The sequence below is a fragment of the Piliocolobus tephrosceles genome, chromosome 4 (genome assembly GCF_002776525.5).
Source record: "Piliocolobus tephrosceles isolate RC106 chromosome 4, ASM277652v3, whole genome shotgun sequence".
In the NCBI taxonomy this organism is placed as follows: domain Eukaryota; kingdom Metazoa; phylum Chordata; class Mammalia; order Primates; family Cercopithecidae; genus Piliocolobus; species Piliocolobus tephrosceles.
Genome location: NC_045437.1, coordinates 10,390,650 through 10,415,178, shown reverse-complemented (window position 1 = coordinate 10,415,178; position 24,529 = coordinate 10,390,650). Strand labels below are relative to the sequence as shown.

General features: G+C 43.7%; 1 protein-coding gene across 7 annotated transcripts in view; it reads left to right on the top strand.

The window, feature by feature from the left end:
- Positions 1-24,529, top strand: part of CTNND2 (catenin delta 2) — a 933,747-nt gene that overhangs the window by 887,564 nt on the left and 21,654 nt on the right. The window lies entirely within an intron of this gene.

Below are 24,529 nucleotides of genomic sequence, written 5' to 3'. Positions count from 1 at the left end.
ATATATATACATATAAAGAGAGATGCAGAGCACATCATTCAGGGAATCAAGAACCATTGCAGACTAGGAACATTGAATAGGAGACTCAACTGTCTGACCCATGTCACTCCGCCCCTGAGAACCTCGCGGTGTTACTGGCTAGAGGGAAGAAGACGGTGCTTCTGGTGACAAATGTGGATTACCACGATGCTCGGCATTTGTTCACTGCACTCTTGCAAGGCAGGCAGGAATTCACATCGCACACTTCCAAAGAGTCTTCACCCCCAACATGGCTCAAAAATGCCTTAAGAGAAAAAAGTCACGTCTAGAAAGTTCCATTCAAGGCCTCATTTCCAAAATCTTCTCAATAAGGAATGCCAAACTTTACTTTTTTGGTTAGGAGGGGAGAATTATTTTTTTTAACGTTTCCCAAAAGTTGTTGTTTTATTGTGACAAGCCCCGCAAGCATGGGAGTTTAAATTCGAGTTAACAAATAGGGGTAGAAGGCCATGCGCAGTGGCTCGCACCTGTAATCCCAGCATTTTGGGAGGCTGAGGTAGGCAGATCACCTGAGGTCTGGAGTTTGAGACCAGCCTGGCCAACATGGTGAAACCCAGTCTCTACTAATAATACAAAAAAAAAAAAAAAGGCTGGGCGTGGTAGCAGTGCATATAATCTCAGCTACTTAGGAGGCTGAGGCAGGAGAATTGCTTGAACCCAGGAGGCAGAGGTTGAGGTGAGCTGAAATCGCCCTACTGGACTGTTGCCTGGGCAATAGAGCGAGACTCCATCTCAAAAAAAAAAGAACATAGAGGGTAGAGGATGTCACCAGTAAGCGGGGAGAATGGCATAGGCATTGGTCTCCATGCAGGGATTCAGGAGGCACAGACAGGACTGTAGAAGGGTGCCTGGGCTTCCATCAGCATCTGCCCACAGCACCCACCTGCAGCCCCCTGGCCACTTGCAGGGAGTAGGAAGGCCAAGAGCATTGCCGCCTCCGTCCCCATCTACAGCCCCCATCCCCCAGGTCACCAGCCACCCGCTGGCCAAGGACATGGGCCCACAGTAAGGGGCTCGCATCATAGGGAACAAGACCCATCTTGCCAGAGGGAAAATTTGTCTTTTTCTACGCAATGGGGAAAAAAATAAATATTTTATAGCTGTCTCTACTAAGTTAGAGTCTATTTCTAGATTTCCCCCAAAGCCTTTCTAACATCCCTTAAGTATTTATTACTTTGCACTTTAAGTTTTATAAGGTGTACCCTATATATTTCTCTTTCAAAATTTTCCTGTTCCCTAAGAACGTTTTAACAGAGTTTTACGTTGAAACAGAGTGCAAAATGAAGTGGAGGTTCTAGATCAATGAGAGTCATCCCTCAGTATACACAGGGGATTGGTTCCAGGACTGCCGCAGATAGCAAAATCCGTGAATATTCAAGGCCCTGCGGAAATTAGTCAGCCCTCCTTATACATGGGTTTTGCATCTCACAAATGCTGTACTTTTTATGGGCATTTGGTTGAAAAAAATCTGCATATTAGTGGACCCATGCAGTGTAAACCCATATGGCTCAGGGGACAACTGTTAAGTCCTTCCCGAAGCATTTTATATAACAGGTTAGCATAAGCCATTTATCTACAGTGTTTTGGCTTCCATTCTATTTTGTTTGAAATTCCTATCCCAGCATCCTTAGTTAACTCCTTCTTGAATTCCTCCAGGAGGCAAATGAAGTCTCGCCCAGGAAAGAGTCCTTCAGTTAAACAGGCAGCCAGAAATAAGGAACATGGTATAAATTAGAAAGGAACTGGCCATTCTGAATCAGTGGCTCCAGAAGCTCAACGAAATATTGCTGCGTGAAATAAAACCCTCTTTCCTTTAGATCCTGAACGTTTCCTGTTTGCTGAAATATACCTTCTGATACTTCTGTGCATTGTAGGGAAGCAGCTTTTAGAGACTTTCCAGACCCTTTCTGGAATAGTCATATGAGTCTTCCATCTTAATGTTTTTCATTGTTGTTAGTAGAGTTCAAAAAGCATAATTGTCTGTCTGTTTCCATGAAAAATAAAGAATGTGTTGACAGGAATTTCATGGAGCTAAAACTCAAGAGCTGAAGATGCTATAAAATATGTTTCATTTGAAGTGATTCAAGAAGGATGGGCTGGACAAATGAATGGTGATGTTTTAGTTGACCCATGATTTAAAAATGTTGAGAAAGAGCTGTTCTTAATAATTTCCAAATTATGCAGTTGTGAAATGAGAGGAAGATCTTTGTACCCAGTGTCATAAGTGCTGCTAATAGCAAAGCTCAAAATTCAAAAAAGTTTTTCTTTTGAAAAGCTCCTTTGTGAGAAAACCAAATTCATTCATCTTTATGAATTGTTTTTAATCAGTGGTGAAATGGATTTCTATTTTGTTCTTCACTGACAATTTGCATATCATTGAAAAAAAAAGTCTGATCCATATCTTTTAATTATCCATGCTTCAAATCTATTTCTTAAACATCTATTGTAGGCTTAGCAAAGGAAGAGTTCCAAAGGAAAACATAAGATATGGGAAAAAGGTACTACGGGTAAAGATGAAATATGAAACTATAATTGGCAACTTCATTCAGTTCTGAATTACATACTACAGATTTTAAAGCATGAATTAAGGGAAAGAAACTTGTAGGCCAAGTCTTGAGAGGCATTTATGGAGTTTGCACAATTGGGAGGTAAGAGATAAGGACATTATGGATAAAAGGGAAAGCGTGAGGGGAGAGATGGAAATTGGATTGAGAGTTCCATGTCCATGGAACAGAATTCGGTGCCATCTGTCATGCTCATTTTCTTATCAAACCCAGGCACAGAGGCCAGGATGTCATTTCATTAGCTCACCTACTTTATGTTACCTAGAGAGACACATTCTGATTCAAATCAGAATATTCTTCTAGCTGGGTGTATTGGTTGATATAAAACTATGTTTGATTCATGCTGCATTTGGAACCACAGCACAGTTATATCATTGGAACCTTTGACTTTTGTGAAGCCTGGCCTTTTGGGTTATTTTCCCCTAAAGAAACATCAACAGATGTAGTAGAATGTGATCACCTGCAGGCTAAATAATGCATCACCCTTTTTTTTTTTTTTTTTTTTTTTTACCCTTTTAAAGCCAGTCTTTAGATAACCACAAAGAGAACTTCAATGTTCTGTGTCATTGCAGAAGATATTTTCTAAAGGAAAAGAGGATATGCCGTAGGAAGAGACTGGATGTCGGGGTACAAGAGAAACAGGAGATGGAAAGTTCTTGTCTTTTTTGAACCTTGGGACTTAAAAAGAAATGAAGTGACCGAAATTATAGGGTGCTTAGATTTGACTGTGGTTGAAGAACTGTCAGGATGGCTGGTTTTGAAGGACAGAAGATGGGTGAGGGGGAGGACATAGAATTAAAATACTGTAGAAATCATCATGTATAAATTCTTAGATGATACCTTAATAATCTGTACAATATCTCCAAAAAGTACTTGCATTGGTTGGGACACAGGCTAAGTGTCTAACAGACTCAAAACTATAGGAGCTGAGACTACACAGGGATCCCTTTCCCTCTTATGGAGCTGTATGTGCTCAGGCAGGTGGCCCAAGGCCAGCAGGTGACCCTGATACCTGTCTCATTGCTTTGCCTTGCAAAAGAAACGTCATTCCTGCCTGTGTAAGCAAAGCACCCTGGCCCTGCCCACTTCTCATTCCAGCCCATAGGGTGAGAGAGGGGAGAGGGGAAGGCTAGTGGCACAGAAGTTGCCAGTCTCGGGCTCACACCCCGGGGTGAGAACTCAGTCCCATCGCCACAGCCCCCTGCCAGGGAGGATGGGGATGGGGGCAGCATAACCGCTGCAAAAGGTTTGTGGCAGGAGAAGAAAGGCAGTACCGTTCCAAAAGTCGTTTTCTTCTCAAATGGCTTTAATGTCAGCTGTAATCACAACCTAATGAGGCATGTTATGCCATTTTGGGGTAACTGTGATCATCCAAAATTTCTTACTTGTATTAAGCAACAATCTCATTATTTGCAACTTCTGTACTCCAAAAGCTGTACTGGAAAAGTCTAATCTCTCTTCTCTGCAATAGCCTTCCTGGATTTGAAGCTAGCCATCTTTATCTACAAGGTCATTTATTTTCTAGGTCTAAAATGTGTAGGAGAGGAAAAGAAATATCCTCCCTCACCAGTCGCTAGGTTCATGACTGAAGCCCCATAATGAAAAGCAAATTATAGTAACAAGAGAGAAGGCATACAAAATTATCTATATAAGTAGATAATTACATGAGATAGTTACAGGCCAATTAATTACATGAGAACCTCTATAAGGAAATAAAGGCCCAAAGAAACAGGTAAACTTGAGTATTTTTATGCTTAAGTCTGATGGAGAGTGGACACCCATGGAGAAGTCTGATTGGAAGACAAAAGGGTATGATCTAATGGTGATAAACGGGGGAATCTTCCAGATTCCTCTCTGTGCCCCTGTGAGTTCAGAGGTAAGGATGTTCCTTTGCTCCAGTATAAGGAGGCACCTCTCGAATGAGGGTTTTATGACCTGCTTAAGGGAAGAAGCATGAGAGAAAGGTGAGAGAAACCTTTCAGCCGTTGTTGTTTTCCCAAATGCCAAGGTGCCATATCTGGGGTTAGCATGTCCTAAATCCCATCACATGCTGAATTCTAATATGTCAGCGTTTCCACAGCCTTCACCATGCCATCCTTTTTTGCCAAATGCATGTAAGTGTGTTGGTGTCCCTTTGGTAATATAGCACCCCAAAATGAATGTATTCCTCCATGCTTGTTTGAAGCAGAGGAGAATAGAACAGACTATGCTTTCCTGATGCGGGACACTCAACTTGTACTCATAAAACTGGAGATCACATTGGTGTCTGAAAGGCTCATCCTACAATTTGGTGAAATACAAAGAATGTATGGCCAGGGGTCCATGGCACAGCCCTGCCACTTACCAGCAGCATGACCTTGGGCAGGTGACTTGAGACCCTCTGCCCATCAGTGTGAGAAGTGACCTTGGGCAGTTCTCTGGCCACTTCTGTGAAGGGGTGGAATACAATGAGTAGCCCTCTGATCTACCAGGTTTCAGATGCACTAGGGTTGCTTGGCAGCCGGTTATCTGTACCTGATGAGCAGCCATTCCTGATGCAGAGCCGTCAGAAAAGTAAATGACCTCTTAAAATGGTCTTTGGCTGTTCTTGTACCTAGCAGCATGTTCTCTGGAGGCAGCGGGACAAACCCTCGGGTCTCTGGAGGTTTGGAAGCCTGGGTCTCCATGGGGCCTTCCTTCCACTTTGTGTGTCCAAGTCTGTATCTTTCCTTGACCTTTGCGTCAAAAGAACCTTCATAGCCTTTCATGAAGACTGCGGGCATCTCTCCCTCAATCCCACCGACCCCCTCCCTTGGTTTTCCCATCCATGACGGGAAAGCCGTAATACTTGCCACAGTGGATTGCTGACGTCTCAAATAGAACAGAAGTCATCACAGCGCTTTGTAAAATGGAAAGTAACATATCTATGGGAGTTGCTGCCATTAGTTCTACAACATTTTTCCAAGCTGTTTGATTGGCAAGTGCCGTCTCTGCCATCCTGTCCACAGGCAGCTGAAGGTTTGGATGCAAGGATTTCATTTTGTCATCATCATCATCATCATCACTATTCACCTCTGCCTAAATTTTTACAGCTCCTTTCTCCCTGGTCTCTCTACTCTGTCTCCTCTAGTCCCTAGAGGCCTATCCAGTGTCTGCTTCCCACAGTCTTTCTCCTTTCTCCCACGCAGCTCTGCCTGCTGGCAGTATTTCTATAGGAAACAGAGTCCCATGTTTACAACTGAAAGTGCTAGGTGCTGAAAGCTGGCAATCAGAATTGAGGGGTTGCTACCTCCATGCTTCCGTGCCCTTGCCTCTCCGTGCACTGCTTGCCTGGAAGACAAGTGATAGATGATTTTTCCAATGTTCAGCTTATGGTCCTGAAGCTCATTTTGCTCTAAGAATCTCAAAGTGCTTCAGACAGAACAGCATCCACTCAGTATCTCTCCGAGTGAATTAAAATCCATAGTTCAGGTAGGGCATGGTGGCTCATGCCTGTAATCCCAGCACTTTGGGAGGCTGAGGTAGGTGGATCACTTGAGGTCAGGAGTTTGAGACCAGCCTGGCCAACATGGTAAAACCCCATCTTTACTAAAAATACAAAAATTACAGGCAGTGCACACCTGTAATCCTAGCTACTCAGGAGGCAGAGGTAGGAGAATCGCTTGAACCCAGGAGGTGGAGGCTGCAGTGAGCAGAGATCATGCCACTGCGCTCCAGCCTGGGTGACAGAGTGAGGCCCTGTCACAAAAAACAAAAATAAATAATAAATAAAATCCATAATTCCTAAGTGTATGGATCAAATCTCACAGGTAGATCAGATGTCAGACCCAACCTCTTGTTGGCAAGCAGTGGGGTTAGAAACCTCCTAATATTGATGGCCTGGTGTTTTTATGGTTGTGCCACCCTCTACTCCACCCCACATACAACGATGGTATCTTGCACAGTGAGCTCATGTCTTGAAAAATACCAAACTGCCTGTGCTTGAAACAGAGTAAGATCATATTTCTCTGAATAGAGATACTGTATCTGCTCTTGCCTTCATGATGAGAGAAAGAAAATGTAAAACTAATCTTTCAATATCCTTCCTTTTATTGTCAGAGAAGATAGACTCTCAGGTTGCACGGCAAGTGAAGAATGAGCTTTGATGGGAGTGGAGTCATGCCCTTCATGGCCTGTCTCACACCAGGCTCTCTTCCCTTACCTCTCTTGGATTCATTTCATTAGCTCTTGCTGCCATTGCACTCACAAAACAAGAAATCAATAAGTAATTATAGATGGGTAAAGGAATGCCTGTAGATTTCCTCAAATGTCCAAACCAGAGTGGATGAAGGAGTGAATACAGCCTTTTGTCATCTTTCACAGCTTGCTTATGGGAGACTGATCACTCTACATAGATGAGCCAGTAGCCCATGGCCCTGCAAACGGAAGTGATGTTCTCATGTTTAACATCACTCTGTTACCCTCATCTGCTGGACATTTGAAAAACAATACCATATTCCAGTGAGAATTAGAAAGATCCTTTGAAATAATGTCAAGGAAAAACACAATATAGTCAAAATTCAAAATTTTGATGTTTAAGCTTTGCAGTATGAAGAGTGAGGAATACTGAAGGGCTTTAATATGTCTTCCAATATGTTGCCATTTTGAGAATTAATAGATTCTACTTTCTGGGTATCTCAGATAGGGATGAAAAAGTAGTAAATCCTCTATAGAAATAGATTAAACTACTAAATGTAGAGCTGTCATTTTATCAAGGAAATTGCTTAATGGGAATTTATAAATCTTCCTACTGTCCTGGAAGATTCTTCAACAACAGATTATTGGAAGACCATAAGGACTTTCGGCCAGATTTTAAAACAACCCAAGGCTAGCGTCCACAAGGTTTGCAATTGTAGCTCCTTTAGTTCTTTCTTTTCTAAATCACTTGATGTCAAGTTAGGGTGGAAAACAAAAAGGCTAAGGTTAAACTCAGCTCCCATACTGTCTCCTCCATAAATCTGGACGTTTGCTTGTTGATGTTTGGTATTGACAAAGACGGTCTTTCTTCACGAAGTCTCCTGACCTCTCTGAGACAATTCTCAGACACTCATCATATGATATCTGTCCAAAAGCAAAGGCACAAATGGGAACAGAAGCAAAAATCAATTGTGCAAAAGTGGAAATCAATGCACATGGCAGTTGCTAAACAAGAAGTGACTAACTTACAGCTGTTGCTGGGATAGATCCCCAAGTCAGGGCAAATCCCATCTAGCAGTACCCAAACTAAACACTTCCTCTGTAATTCCACCCTTTTACAAGGCTTCACTCATAACATTTTGAATCAAAACCTACAAAAATACCCCAGAGACAAAAGGCAAAATCAAAGGACTGGATCAGGAGCTAGTAAACTCAGTAAGTTTAATGTAAGTCTACATCCATTCTTCTTACTTACTTTGGGGCAATTAACTCAAACTTACTCCCTCGTTTTCTGGTGGATCCAGTAGACTGGGTGATATCACATCTGTGAGAACTCAGTGTGCTTGAGAGACAGCATGATCAGTTTCTTCTGTCTTCCCAGCTCCCTCCCCTTCTCATAAGCTGCAGCTTCCCTGTCTCAATGCCTCCCAAGAAGGTTGAGCTAAGTGGGAAAGGAGACTCAAGAGGAGGAGAGCAGAACCTGACCATCTCGGTTATATCCTGGCTCTGGTACACTCTGCCCATGGGAGGTGTCTCCTGGCTAGCTCCATCTCTCATGGGGGCAGTGGGGTGGGTTGCTCAGAAGTACCACCATGCAACCAAGGACCTCCCAACTGGAGATGCCTGACCTCCTCGGCCATCTGCCTCAGGATTCTCAGTCGGCCTCAGACTACACACAGACCAGGGAAGATACCAATTTTGTGCCCCTGTAGCTTTTGTCATTTTGGAAGTCCTATTTAAGAAGAAGAGTACACTTTATGAATATAAAATTAGGTACAGACCCTGGAAGGGGCCCATGCAGTGGGTGGGCATGAAAGTTCATGGCTCCATGGTCAGTTCACTGAACCTCTGTATCACCCTGCTAATGCCACTCAAGACACCAGGCCCTGCCACCCCCAAAATTCAGGGAGCTCATGGTGAAACTCTTTACATAGTCCACTCTCTGGGCTTCTGGAGAGGGAGGGTGAGGAATCCCCAACCAATTGATTACTTCCAAGGAAGTTTTCACCACCAGCCACTTCCACCCTAAGCCTAATCTTATATAATCTGGAGTTGAGTCATATGCTAATACTGCAGAACCCTATTTTGTCCACCACTTTTGCAGCTCCAAGTGGAAGGTCTAACATTTCGAGAAAGTGGGGCAAGGGGGCATCTATTATTCTTTGCCTTGCTTGAGACCTTAGCCAGAACAGAGACAATAAGGAAATTACATTAATATCCTGGCATAGTACCTTATCACCAGTATTTAATTATCTACAAGTTCTCTAGAGAATCTGTTTCCTTGCCTTTTCCAGCTTCTAAAGGCTGCCTGCATTCCTTGGCTGGTGGCCTCCTCCTCCACCATCAGAGGCAGCAGTGCAGCATCTTTGAAATTTCTTTGCTTCCATCATCGTACTGCCTGCTCTGTGACCACCCAAGTCTCTCTTATAAGAAACAACCCTTGAGATTACATCAGGCCTCCTGGGATATTCACAATGATCTCTCCCTTTCAAGATCTTTAACTTCATCACATTTGCAGTCTCTTTGGCCATTTAAGGTTGCATATTCACTGGTTCTGGGAATTAGGATGGTTACATCTTCTATGGAGGAGACAGCATTTTTCAGCCTCTCACTCCCTCTCACGTAAAAACCTGAGTGTAATGGTCAAAGTCTGATATAATGCCTGCCAGAGCCAGGGGTTTGGCTCCTCCTGACTCCATGCTCACCACCTCTGGAGTGTTGCCCTCATCAGTATTATCCACATTGACTATCAGTCTGCCCACGTTGCAAACAACTGGAATGGAAAAGAGCCGGGGAGGGCATGCGTTTTTCTTTTAGAGACATGCCTTTGTAAATACTTCCAGTTCTTAATCAAGTGGCCACCTACGTCTCTCTGTCCAGGGGCTTCACCGAAAAGCAGAGTTTCTATTACAGGGTGCAAAAGTGAAGAAAAGGCTATGGAGATGTTCATTCCCTGGACACCCATGCTATGTGTGCACCAGCACCAATGCTCCTTTTGAGTATCTGTGCCCAGTTTTTATAAAAGCCACAGTCTTGGGAGATCCCACAGTGCTGTCATTTCACTGGAAATACTTCTACAGTAATTACCAATTGGCTTTAACCTTGAAAACGGCCCCAAGTCCATGACTCCTTTGCCCTATGCAGGGAGGCCAGCTAGTTCGATGCAAAGAGAACTGTACGTTTTCAGACTCTGTTTTGTAGCTGGAACAATATAAGAACGTGAGCAACAACCAAGGGAAGAAGTGAGGTCACAGAATGTGGAACTGCCTCAGATGCTCCTTGCTGTTGCCACGTGTCCTGTCATAACCCCATGCCCGTGACAGGCTGCCAGCAGTTCCTGAGGTTAAAGCTGGGTGAACTTACAGTTCCCATGTACTGCTCTGAGAGAGCTGTTCATGCTGTCCTCACCGCCAGTGCTCCATTTAACTGGATGACATATTGACCACTGGTAAGATATGTAGCATAAAATAAAAGTATGCAGCAATTGGGTTTTTCTCTATGCCAGTCTATGCGATTTTCTTATTCTTATTCTCCTTAATACCACGTGATTCCTCTTAGAGCAGTCCTGTCAATCCTACAAGCAAATGGCCACTCCTAGTAACTTACATTCATTCATTCATTCAATGCATATTTACTGCGTACCTGCTAGATCTTCCGCTCCCTTCTAGGTTCTGGATATTCCGAAGTGAATGCATCCATATTGGGTTACCTTTCCCCATTTACATAGTGGCATGCATTTTAACAATTATTTCTTGATTGTTTTACTTTATGCTTATTTTTATTGGGTTCTATTTTAAAATAGAAATATGTATATATTTCCTATGTATGGTCCAGGCCTCTTGTTAAGAGAGCATTATTCAGCCTCCCATTCCCTCTCACATAAAAGCTTGAGTGTAATGGTCAAAGCTAGATCCTCTGCTCCCTTCTAGGTTCTGGAAATTCCAGAGTGAATACATCCATATTGGGTTACCTTTCCCCAATTACATAGTGGCATGCATTTTAACAATTATTTCTTGATAGTTTCACTTTATGCTTATTTTCTCCTGATATTGTCTGTTTTCCTCCTTCCTGTTTCTTCATCCTCTCCCTCTGGTCATTCTTCCCCTAGAGATACATATGCTCTTCATGCTTCTATCTTACAATGTTTGAAAAATGTCCTCTCCCCATGCTTTTCCATCTTCTGCCTTCTCACTTTCTGCTCTCCCATGGTCCAGCTTTCACAATGAGATTCTAGGAAGGTTGGAATTCATTCATGGTGCCTCTCTCACTTTGTGTTGTACTCATCAACCCCTAGCAGTCAGTCCTCATGCCTCCATGGAAAGGGCTCCTAACTGCAGCGTCCGTTGAGTCTCATTGCCTGTGTGACTTAAGGAGGGCTCCCCACTGTAACACGCAGACCGAAACATCTAATGATCCAACTACACGAAAGTTTATTTTCTTGCTTCTGTAGTCATCCTAGACAGGTATTCAAGTAGACAGGTCACCTCTTCTCCATGTGGGCACTCAGGACCCAGACTCCTCCTTCCATCTGTGGCTCTGGCACACCGTAAGGCCTACAGCTATCCCTGGCGACACACATGCCCACTGCCCCACCTCCGTTGGCTGGATCTCCATCGCATGGGTATGAAAGGCTGCCACATGGCAGGAGAGGCTGGGACGTGTGGTCTAGATGGGTATCCAGGAAGAAAAGGCCATGGACTGGGGAGGCCCTGACACATCTTCCTCTGTTAAACAGCATCCTCCCGGGCTGCTTTGTCACTACTCTTATTTTCCTCTACCTGACAAGCCGCCCCTTCTCAGTCTTTTTTGCCAGCACCCTGGTCCTGGTCTTCCCTGTGGCATCCTTGTTTGGGACCCTATATGTGCTAATATAGATGATCTCATCTGCTCCCACATTTTGTTTTTTTTTGTTTGTTTTTGTTTTTGTTTTATAGAACCTGCCTCATGAGAACCTCACAGCATATAGGCAAGATCCCTTCACAAAGCGCTACCATCTTAAGACAATTGTTTTTTAATTATATTTTGAGTTCTGGGATACATATGCAGAAAGTGCGGGTTTGTTACATAGGTATATACATGCCATGGTGGTTTGCTGCACCCTGCTCCCATGGTTTTTAAATACATTTGAAGACTAGTTGTATCCACATTTATTTCTCTATCTGGTCTTAACTATTGAACACTAAACCCATCCATACAACTACCCACATGACATCTGTACTTAGGTAGCTCATCAGCTCTAACTGTCCATACATCCAGTGCTTAGCTCTCAGTATATTCCCCAAATCTATTCTTCTTCCGTGGTTGCCCATCTCAGTAAATAGCACCTAATCCACTTTGTTGTTCTTTTCAGAAATCTGAGAGTTATCCAACTAATAATTCCTTCTTTCTTATCTCCACTCTATCTTTCGCAAACCGTGATGATATATTTCCCAAATATCTCCCATACCCAACTATATCTCCCATCCTTACTTCCATCATCATCTGTCCCTGGTCCTGGTACAATATTACTGCCTAATTGGTTTTCTGGAATCAACGTTACCATCTTCAGTCTATTTTCCATTAAGCATTCAGAATATACTTTTAAAAATCCCGATCTGACCTGGCCTTTCTCCTGATTAAAACTCTTCAGCACCTTCCAGTTTCTCACAAAGTCGTGCTCACCTCCCTGCGCTGACTTCCCTCCACCCAGCCTGCGATCGCTTTGCCTCAGCCCACACTGTTCTTGCTTCCCCTGGCTCTTCCTTTTCAGGCACAAAGCTGTTTCGACCTCAGAGCCTTGGCATTGCCTGGACACAAGTCAGTTCCTCCCCCAGGAATGCCTCCCCTTCTCTCCCTCCAAGCCTGGTTGTTGCTGCCCCAGTGTAACTCTAACCCTTCCAGAAACCCTCCCTGACTTTCCCCAGCTGTCTAAGGCTAATAGCAGTCCTTCCCAACAACCTGTACTTTTCCTTCATGGCTCTTACAACCTGGCTGCATGAAGCATGGTGTGATCATACTTTGAACACCTGTTTCTCCTTCATCTTCCCCTCAACAGCCATGCCAGTCTTTCTCTGTTCTTGCCCTGTGCCCATCATGGTGCTAGCTACTTACTAATTTTTATTGAATAAAAGCTACCCCAGAGTGTAAGCCTAGCAGAGTAGCAGAGGGCATGTTCAATGACTCTGCTTCCATGCACATTGTCAGAAGCAGTTTTTTTGTTTGTTTGTTTGTTTGTTTGTTTTTTGTGAAGGAGTTTCGCTCTTGTTGCCCAGATTGGAGTGTAATGGCTTCATCTCAGCTTACTGCAACCTCTGCCTCCCTAGTTCAAGCAATTCTCCTGCCTCAGCCTCCCGAGTGGCTGGGATTACAGGCATGTGCCACCATACTCGGGTAATTTTGTGTTTTTACTAGAGGCAGGGTTTCTCCATGTTGCTCAGGCTGATCTCAAACTCCCGATCTCAGGTGATCTGCCCACCTTGGCCTCTCAAAGTGCTGGAATTACAGGCATTAGCCACTGCACCCAGCCTGTCAGAAGCATTTTGAAGTAGACTGGAATACAGAGAACTTGAAGTTGAGACCCAGGGTAAACATCAAATTTGTTCTCCAATGATGAGTATATATGTAAAATAGCTGACTGTTCAAATGACATATTAGAAGCTAGACATTTGGATTCCTAAATCTAAAGAATGGACTGTTTAGTTTTATCCCAAACTTAACTTTGCAGTACTAATTGAAACACAGAGGACATTGTTAAAACTCATCCAAGTCAAATCTTTGTTTTAAGGCCTCAAAAGCAAAGCCAGGGAGGTAAGAGGACTGATTTGGTCTTATTTCAATTTCCCAGGTGTTTTCATTTCTTTGTTTGTTTTGGTTTTTTGCATCCATTGGTCCCTATTAACTCCTAGGAGTTAACAGTGGTATACTTTCTTCTACTAAATCACATACATTTTTCCAACTTTTCAAATCTTCTTGGTTACACTGGTTCTTTAGAATTAGCCCAGTAGCAGTAAATTGAATTCCTAAAACAGATTTACACAGTATTTGCTTTTAAAAGATGGTGTTGCACAGATCCTTATGCTTGTATGTACTGTACCTTTAAGTATTCAAATCCATTTAATTAAATTTCATTAGAAGCAACAGAGCTGAAACAAACTAATGAAAGCAACTGGTATGTCAGGTGGTATTTATTTGTACATTAAGCTGCAAATACTCCCTTTTGGCCCTTAAAATTTAGTTTAAATATTTAACTCTAATAGCTTTTGGAATTGTTGATGGAATTAGTTTTAATGAATCTTTAACAAACAGTTTACCTTAAAAATAGATGGAAGCTTGTTTTATTACAGCAGAGATGAGTGGAAGGTTTTGTAGTTAAGCAAAATCTGGCTTGGTCTTTAGTCACACAAACAGTGCATCAGAATATTCTGCCTCCCGTTTATTGTATTTAATACCTTTTCTTGAAATAAGGATGTATATGTATAAATACCACTAATTTGAAATCTTTTCATTCTCTGCTTAATGTGATTACATTAACAGGTTTGTTCCACTCAAAAATGACTGGAAAACTGGTACAATTTTGAACAATCAAGCTTTTGATACATGAGTATTAATATCTTAGCTGGTTACCTAAGGCAACGACTTCTGTTTTGACTTTCGTTTGAAAAGTAGGTCCCCGGCGAAGTAGTCTTGCTCGTGAATGGAAGTACCAAGCCCTGAGTGTTACAGGCTGATGCATGGGTGAGCTTGGGTTGCTAAAAGCCCAACAGATTTTTACTACACTTTCCTTTATATCTCAAGTCACCAAAAAAAAAAAAAAAAAAAAAAAAAAAAAAAAAAAAATTAGAATTGACAAGCTTTATGGGCTGTAGAGCCTCCAAAGACAGCTAAGGTGAAAAGCTTGTGTTTGTGACTTCAGGACCAAATAATCTGTATATGGCCACTGAGGAATCCTCGCTTAGAGGCCAAATAAATCTTGCTAGATTAAAAAAGTTCCAGAACTGTTTAAAAACCAAGGAGAAAAAGGCCATAAATGGGCCAACAGTGTCCTAGTCATTATTTTGCATTCCAATTAATATCCCCAGTAGAAATAAACAAGCATTGTTCATTTTCAAAGTTAATTGTTTATTGAAGCTCCTGGGTCAGAGAAGTCTCTTATACGAAAATAGTTGATGACTCTAACTTCTAAGGGTAGAAGACAAAGTTTCCAAAACTCTCTTTGGAAACAAAATTATCAATAGAAACATCAGCATTGACCATATCGTCACAGCTGTGGCTATTCACTGGGTCACCCTCCATCGCATCGGGGTCAAGTTTCTAAAGTTGTCTTCCAGGAGCAGGATCAGAGGCCATCATGCACGTAACTCAGAATTCCATTTTCTGCTAAATCTCATCTGTTGAAACACATTAATGAGGATTTGGTATTCAGCCTATTTTCTCTCCCCGTAATCACCAAATCCACTCAACCTTCATTTTAACAGCCCTTGAAATAGTTACTCTCTCCTCCCACCTTCTCTCTAAACTCTATTACATGGAATGAGCCAACTTCTCTCTCTAATCCCCTTTCCTCCTCCTCCATCAAGGAGTATCCTTCTCCATCCTTTCTGTGATTCAGCAGAAGTAGGGTGCTCTCACCTGCTCAACTCACAATGGCAGGATGTCCCTTGATAGTCAGAGGGAGGCGGGAGCCTTGGAACACATGGGTCATTCTCATTCCATCACATCTAAATTCTCTCCACCCTCTTGTTGACATGCTCTGCATGCTTTCTGGAGCACCGACTGGTCATCACTGTTCCCTGCCCAATAATATTCCCACGAGGTGACCCATCCAGAAACCAGCCCCTTCAGTTTAGTAGGCACATTCTGGAAGCAGGTGTGGACTGCTGTACCCAGCCCTAAAAGAAATTGGGGCATAGCTAATGAGAAAGGTAATATACTCTCCCTTTTTATCCAGTTTCCTGATTCTCCTAAGGCTCTGTGTTTGAGGGGAACTGAATGCATTTGGGGCAAAAAGCACTGGAGGTGGAGGGACAAGCTGTGTGCTCTGACTGAGTCAGCACCCACCCAGGGGCCAGAGGTGGCAGAGATAATGATGCTTCAAAATTATTTTCCAGACTGGTTAAAGAGGAGGCAATTGTATATACCTCATGGTCAGTGGAGAGAAATTACCATCTAAACATGGTCAGTGGAGAGAAATTTCCATTTAAAATAGAGCAGGCAAGCCAAAAGCCACTTTTTTTGTGATTGTCGTTAGCTACTATTTTACCTAAGCTAACACTACCTTCAGCACAGTTGTGAGTATGTCATAAAAGACAGATCTACCAACAGCAGAAGATGATTCTGATGAAGTTACTCTGAGCTATGATTAAAAGAAAAAGGTTCTGAGGTTCTGATTGCATTATTTGTTATAGAATAGAGTGTACAAACTGTGGATGCTAGCTATAAAACATGTGAAATTGATTATTATTTCATTTTACAATAATTAATACTGTCATCTTAAATCATTGACTCCAGCTAGCATTTATTAGGCACCTCTTTGTTCCAGGTACTATGCTAGATACCAGGGCTTCAGAAATAAATGAAGCACCCTTGCTGCCTCACAGCTAGGGAGACAGACTGGATTGCAAAAGTCTGTAGTGTGGGCCGGGCGCGGTGGCTCACGCCTGTAATCCCAGCACTTTGGGAGGCCAAGACGGGCAGATCACGGGGTCAGGAGATCGAGACCATCCTGGCTAACAAGGTGAAACCCCGTCTCTACTAAAATACGAAAAAGTAGCCGGGCGAGGTGGCGGGCACCTGTAGTCCCAGCTACTCGGGAGGCTGAGGCAGGAGAATGGCGTGAACCTGGGAGGCGGAGCTTGCAGTGAGCTGAGATCCGGCCACTGCACTCCAGCCTGGGCGACAGAGCGAGACTTCGTCTCAAAAAAAAAAAAAAAAAAAAGTCCGTAGTGTGATGTAAAAGCATTTTATTAGTATAATGGAAAGAAAACTGGTTGCATTACTGAACGCTCCCCCCAAACCAGGGTGGCATAATTTATTTGGCAATAATAACTGAATGAACATGCATTGCTTGCCTCCTGTTTGCCTCATACAGAACCAAGCAGGATAAGATTTAACAGGTAGAAAAAGACAAAGTGCCTTGCCACGTCATAGAACTGCCTGATCAAAGGTGGGGATGTTTGAAATTGAGTCTCATAAGCAGTGCATGCTGGGTGATCAGGTGTGATTGGGGTTCAGTGTGTGTGGCACCTCTCTGGCCTGAGATTTTGACCTGTTTTGTTGCCATAGTAAGTCAACTTTGGGAATGGAGACTGAAGGGCCTCCTGGGATTTAGCACTTTAAAAAATGTGCCCCAACTTGTCACTGATAACCTATGCAAAGAAACCCCAAGCCAATGGTTCACAGCCCTGGCTGTTCATTAGCATCCATTTGGGGGAGGAGTGGAGCTTTTGAAAATAAGGATACACAGGCCCTACCCAGAATAACCTAAAGAGAACCTCAGGGCTAGGGCCCAGTCATTACTATTTTTAAAACTCCCCAGGCTGATAAGTCACATCGCCCTTAATGTGTAGAAGAGAAGCTGAGACAGAGCTTACCAGTAATTGGGAGAGAAGGGCATAATCCTGACAGCTCTCTAATTCCACCTCTCTGTCTGCGGAGACATCCAGGGTTAGCAAGTCAAGTAGTGCAAAGATATTCATGAGAACAGTTTTGGGCCTTGCCAGACAGTTCTAGCTCATCCCCTGCATACAAACCTAACAAACTCCTGTGCTCATCTGAACTGAATGTCATGCACTTTATTTGTTTGTTTGTTTGTTTGTTTATTTATTTGAGGTGGAGTTTCACTCTTTCACCCAGGCTGGAGTGCAGTGGCACGATCTCGGCTCACTGCACCCTCTGCCTTCCGGTTTCAAGTGATTCTCCTGCCTCAGCATCTGGAGTAGCTGGTGTTACAGGCGCCTGCCATGACGCCTGGCTAGTTTTTGTATTTTTAGTAGAGACGGGGTTTCACCCTGTTGGTCAGGCTGATCTCGAACACCTGACTTCGTGATCTGCCCGCCTCGGCTTCCCAAAGTGCTGGGATTACAGGCGTGAGCCACTGCGCTCGGTCACACAATTTCTAGAACAAGAAGCTATGGCTCGAGTGTGTGTTGTCCTAACCGCCTGTAGACCAGTCCAAATGAAAGCTACTTAGTCCCCTCATTGAAACTGTTAGAAGTCTCTCTAGTAATACATTCTTCTTGGCGATGTTTACAGGATGTTCAAAAATATAAAATGAAGAGTGTTATAAATTCAGGGCCCTCGAAATACATAAAAAGAAGACCTGTATCAACTAAACAGACTGACCACGTCCTAGAAATACCGTGAAGACCAATGGTAGTGGGACTGTGGGGATGAACATCTCCCGATTGTTGTGCACTCTGAACCACTGGAAATGCCCGTGTGGATGACTGTAGCTTTGGGGAATAATACAGTTTCATAAGAAACACATTGGAAACTTGAGCACAGAGGCTGAAAGTGATGGAAGGACAGCTAAAGGGTGTAAGATAAAGAAAATCAGATTGTTCCTCGTGGCAATTTAAAGTTCATTGACTTTGAACTCGTCTTCTTTCTTGGATTTCTATCTCTATATACTTAGAACAATTTAACAACCTCCAGTTTTAAGTGTAATGTGTTAAAAATAAAAACCAATTTGAGGCACAGATATCATATCACATTTTTGACAGCTTAGCTGGGTCTTCAGCTGAAGGGCACAACTTCTGGGTCATTCTGTTGAAGGTGAACGACAGATAGTAAAAGAGTTCTTTATCATCCGTAGGAAGGATTCGTGGCCCTTTCCCGGCTACCGTGGCGATTCTTCACTCTCCCTGCTTCTTCCCTGAGCTTTCTTATCTAACCCCATGAGTTGTGCAGGTGGCGCAAAGAAGAGCCAAGGTGAAATCCCCGATACAACAGAATTCACAAAAGAAGTCTCTGGCCTACAATAAGTTAATATTTTAACAAGAAAAAACAGTGACTAAAGAGGCAAATATTGATTGAAAAGATATGTGCCCAAGTTGTATGTACTTATGTGAACCACTTCCAAGCCTTTCTGAGTGACAGTGGGAAGTAAATGAATAATAGATTGATTGCTAGCTGGCTAGATAACAAAAATGTACATGGCTAGTGGAATAGGAGGAATGTCAGCTTAGCAATAACTTTCCCAAATAATCTCTATCCTCCTTTCCCTTCTTATTTAAAAGACAAAACATTATTTTAATTGAATGACTAAAGATTTTATACAATAAAAGATGAGGAAGGCCATGAGATTTGTTCTGAAGTAGCTAATTATTCCACATAACTGTGTTTGTAATGGGTGTTGATTGATATATACCATGGGCCAGCTGCGCCCTAGTCTCTAGCATCTAGTGTTACATGAGTTTCCATGACATTTGGCAGCTGCTCCTCTATGTCTGTGGGAAATTGGTTACCGGACTTCCCAAGGATACCAAAATGTATAGGTGCTCAAGTCCCTGTTGTATTAATAAAATGGTGCAGTATTTGCTTATAACCTTCGCACATTTTCCTGTAAACTTCAATCATTTCTAGATTACCTATAATATGTCATGTTAATACAATGTGTTATGTAAATAATGGAACTGTTTAGGGAAGGATGACAAGAAAAAACAACATGTACATGTTCAGTGAAGACCATATTTTTTGCAATATTTTCCACCCTTGGTTGGTGAAATGCATGGATGTGGAACCACAGATACAGAGGGCTAACTGGATGTGGCGTCAGAACTAACATTTTAAAAGTCCTTTCTGGGCATTGTCGAGCATAGATAGCAGTGTTGAAGTTGTGCAGTTTGGTCACTGTAGCCTTCACTCTGCATCGATGAATGAGAGAGGGGAGATAGAGAAGGTCACCTCTTTTCACAGCACGCACATTTTGTGTTTGTCTCATTGCAATGTAGAAGGTATTCTGTTCTTCCTGAGGCTCCTGAGCTGTGGCTCAGGAAACAGCTCTAACAAAGACCTTTGTTGCGTTTTTACTCTGCCCCATTCCTTAAGCTCCCTTCTTCCCTCCATTCAAAGTGCCTATACCCACAGGCGTGCAGTCCCCGGCCATCCTCCGAGGGGTCTGAGTCAGGGGTTGCTTCTCTGTTTCTCCCACCGCACTCCACTCTCATCACCCTCAGGTGTATACTAACCCCATCACCTACAGGCAAGTTACCTGCGGGACCATACTTCTGCCAGGCATTCGTATTTTCCATATTGGATTTTATAAAGGATTTGAGTTTTTTGGGTGCATCCATATAAGAGTTCCTTTGTAAGCAATTTTGTTATTACATTCACTTTTCTGATATTTCCAGAAATGTAAATACTTAAGTGGTTGCAGTATAGTCTAAACATTATGAAATCTGAATTGCTGAACAACACGTATCTCCAATCACCTGCATTAAGAGAGCAGTGCTAACAGACATACTGATGTCTCACCAAGTGAAACCAGTCCTATAGCTGTGCCACATTTAGGCCTAGTGTGTCCTTAGGACTTAGAACATAATATTTAGCCAAGATTCATATTGTAAAGTACCTTGTTCACCTTTAATACCACACAGATTATCATCACATTCATAACCAAAGAAGCCAAGGTTTTGGCTAAAGGACTGTCCCGAGCCACTAGTTGGAATCCCAAAGCATACCTTCTACATTGCAGTGGGACAAACATAAAATGATCTGTCCTCATTCGGTCATATTTAGGACTTTTGGCGTCTACAAAGCATTTCCTTCAAAAAGACAGGGATTAAAAAAAATTTGTTTTAATCGTTCCCGTACATAAGTAACGGACACATACAGTTTTGAAATATCTTCCACCCTCACGTGTTTTTTGTAAGACTGCTCCTCCTCTGTGTTTGCTGCCACCGTCCAGAGGATTTCAGAGAACACCTCAGAACTCCGGTGGAGACATTTTCTCCTGCCGCGATACCTACCGTTCCCTGACACACCCCCACCCTTCCCTAAGGAGGCATTTATGTGTACCTTATACCCTTCATCTCTCATCACCTCAGCTGTCACAACCACCCAAGCCTCCCGGGACGACCATCATTACCTGGACCCCTCGATCGAAGGCTGTGAGCAGCCAGTTATCCCCCATATATTCCATGTGTCTTCTGTCCACCTCCCGTTTCTTTTCCCTCTTTAACCTGTGGTTAAAGATCAGCAAAATTGGCCGGGCGCAGTGGCTCACGCCTGTAATCCCAGCACTTTGGGAGGCCGAGGCAGGCAGATCATGAGGTCAGGAGATCAAGACCATCCTGGCCAACATGGTGAACCTCCATCTCTACTAAAAATACAAAAATTAGCTGGGCGTGGAGGCACATGCCTGTAATCCCAACTACTCGGGAGGCTAAGGCATGAGAATCGCTTGAACCCAGGAGGTGGAGTTTGCAGCGAGGTGAGATCACGCCACTGCACTCCAGCCTGGTGACAGAGAGGGACTCTGTCTCAAAAGAAAAAAAAAAAAAATAGCAAAATCCCCTGTGTCCGTTTCACAACCCCTCTTCTGCTCATCTCCTGCCAGCCCTGAGGCCACTGCCCCCAAGCCCCCTCCTCGAGGGCTGTTTCGTTTCCCACCCACCCTGCCTCCCTTGTGTCCCTGGAGGTGGAGCAGACGTCCTTCTTGGAACAGTTGTCCTTCTTGCCCCCTCCTCATTGCTCTTTCAAGAAGGATCTCCGCTCTCCTCCCTCAAGAAAACCCCCGGCACCTGTGAAGTATCTGCCCAACAGCCTGTAGCCCTCATAAGCCCACCAGTGCCCTCATCAATTTGCACTCTCCATATCAGCTCTAGCACCTACATTTGCGTCCCTACTGGGCTTAGCTTCTGAGGGCTTCCGTGACGTTCCCTTGTCTCTCTCTCCAAGTTGCCTGATGACCTATCAACTCTAGCCACTCCACACCTGCCCTAGGGCAGTTGACTGTGGCTGGCGAGAGGCACACATGGATGCTGACCAGTCATGCCACGGCCTCCAGCCCCGCCCAGCACCCCAGCCACTTGACCTGGCCAGTCAGCTCACTCCCCACCCAACTCAAGAACCGCTCCACATCCCCATCCCCTTCCTTCCTCCCTTTCCTTCCTCTCTCCTCTCTGTTCTCTAAGCTCCGACTCTTCCTCAGGCTTAGCAGATGACCTCACTTCTTCTCATTTTCCCTGAGAAAATGCAAAAAATAAAAAATAAAAAAATCAACAGTGAATATCCTTATCCTCCTGTCACCCCAGCTACCCATCTCTTCCCCATGTCCATGGCCACAGTCTGACTGTTTCTGTGGCCAATGACCCCATTGGTCTTATTCACCTTTCCTGTCTTGAGAATGTTCTTCCTGCCATTTTCCCTTTCCCTCCTATGTCCCCAGGTTTTTCCTTCTCTGCATTGAGTTATTCCCATCAGCACATGAAATAGTCTCATATCTTCTGGGTGGTCTATGAAAAACATCTCTCCAGCCTCACTCTCTTCAAGCCCATTTCTCCATTTCCCTTTATAATCAAACTTCGCCAAAGGCTTGTCCGTACTCACTGTCTCCCCTTCACCAATTCTCTTTATCTTTTGGGTCCGCTGGAGTTAGACATTTACCAACCTGACCAAAGAAAGCACTTTTGTCGCGGGCACGAAGACTTCCTTCCTCCCAGAACACCGGGGCAGCTCTTGGTCCTCCTCGGTATTCTGTTGGTCTCCTTCTCCTCCTCACGCATCGCTCTCCTGGTCTCGCCTGACGCCACAGTCACACCCTCCTGATGCTCCCTGTCATTTCCTGGGTTCCTTCTTGGTCTCCTTTGAAGCTTCCCCTACTCTTTGCACCCTCTCAATATTGGAATGTCCCCAGGCTCACTCAGTCTGCCTTCTGCTTTCCTTTATTTGCATTCGCTTATAGGTTTGCATCCATTCTCTTTGCTTTAAATAATATCTATATGCTGACATCCAAAATTCTGCCTCCAGCCCTGAGATCCCAGTTTGCAGATCCTGCTTCGTTCTCTGTCCCTCTTCGGTAACCATATATGTCCCCATGAGGCAGTCCTGGTTCCACTCCCTAAAGCTACTTCCCTCCCTCCCATTGTTCTTGGCTCAGTGAAGGGTACCTCAGGCCACTGTGGTTCACACCAGAGGCATTGTGGTAAGGCTTGATTCCTCTTTCCCACACCAATAGCCATGCCACCAGCAAACCCTCCAGTGTGGATACCAGATCTGCACGCTTCCCACCACCAGCACCCTCCAAGCCTGGACCATCTCTCCTCTGTCCAGCAGCTCTCCCAAGCGGCTTTGCTGTGGCTACTCCTCCCCAACCTGTCCTGGACACCCAGAGCTTTCCTGTCTTCCTGTCCCACTGCTCACTCCTCTTCAGTCCCAGGAGCCTGTTTTCACACCAGAGAAGCCGTTCCCACCCAGGGCCTTCACATCTGTTCTTCCCTTGGCTGGGAAGCCCAGATCTGTGTCCCCAGGGTCTGGTTCAGTTGTCATCTCCAGGTCCTGCTGCAATGTTAAGGCTCCCGACAGCACCTCCCTGACCCCACTCCAAAAATAGAGATGCCATCATCCTCACCCCTACTTTTCTATCCCCACCCCACTCCTCTATCCCCACATCATTCCTCCATCCCCACATCACTCCTCCATCCCTGTCCCCCGCCTCCTTCCCCTCCCCCACCCCTCCATCCCCGCTCCCTTCCTCCATCCCTGCCCCCCTTCATCCCTGACCCCGCTCCTCCATCCCCACCCCCGCTCCTCCATCCCCCTCCACCCTGCTCCTCTATCCCCGCCCCTGTTCCTCTATCCCCTAATCCTGCTTAGTTTTTCCTTCCAAGCTCTTGTTAGAATGCCACATGTTAGTATGAATATGTTTTTCGTAACTTCTGTATTGTTTGACTTTGGGTGGCCCATTTACTTTCGAAGGCTCAAATTCCTCCTGTAGAATGCAGATTATAGTATCCATTAGTTTGGTTTCATTTCCATTAGAGTAATACGTCCAATATTACTGACATTATAGCAAAGGAAAGCAGGCACTGTCTCCCCTCCCCAGTTCCCACTTTACATTGGCACTTGTTTTCAATTCTTTAACTTTTTATTCTGATATTTAGACTTTTTAGGGGCTCAAAACTCTATCAAAAATCATTGAAAACATAAATAGATGAGTTAATAAAAAACAAAATGCATACTCATTTCCACTTTCCTGTCTAATGCTTATTAGATACACCAAGACTAATCTTTGTGTATCTAATTCTCATTATTCCTGTTCTACTTGACTGATAGCATAAAGCCAGAATGAGAGGTGCATGATTTTAAAAGATACTCCCCAGCTTACTTACTAGGTGCTAACTGTGTGGCAAGATTCTCTGAACAATCCCAAGAGAACAAAGCACTGAGCCCCCTAAAAGTCTAAATGTTATCAGGGAAAAAAGTAAAATATCTAAAAGAATTGAAAGCAATGGCCTCTGTAAAGGAGGATTTGGGGGTGGGGCAGGTGACTGCTTTTCTTTGCTATAATGTTGGTACTATTTAACATGTTACTTGGAGAAAAATAAAATCTATTTTAAAAAGAAAAAAAGACTGGAAGGAAATACCACGACATGTTAACAGGAGTTCTCTCAGGTGAAGAGAGTGGAATTACCGGCTATTTTTATTTTCTTCTTTATGCTTTGTAAATTCACAAAATAATCTGTGATATATTTATGTGGTTTTTATAAGGAAAAATAGTATAGATGCTTTCTGTATATTAACTAGATACCGGAAGCCTAATAGAGGCTTGGTAGGATGCATTCTGAGTATGC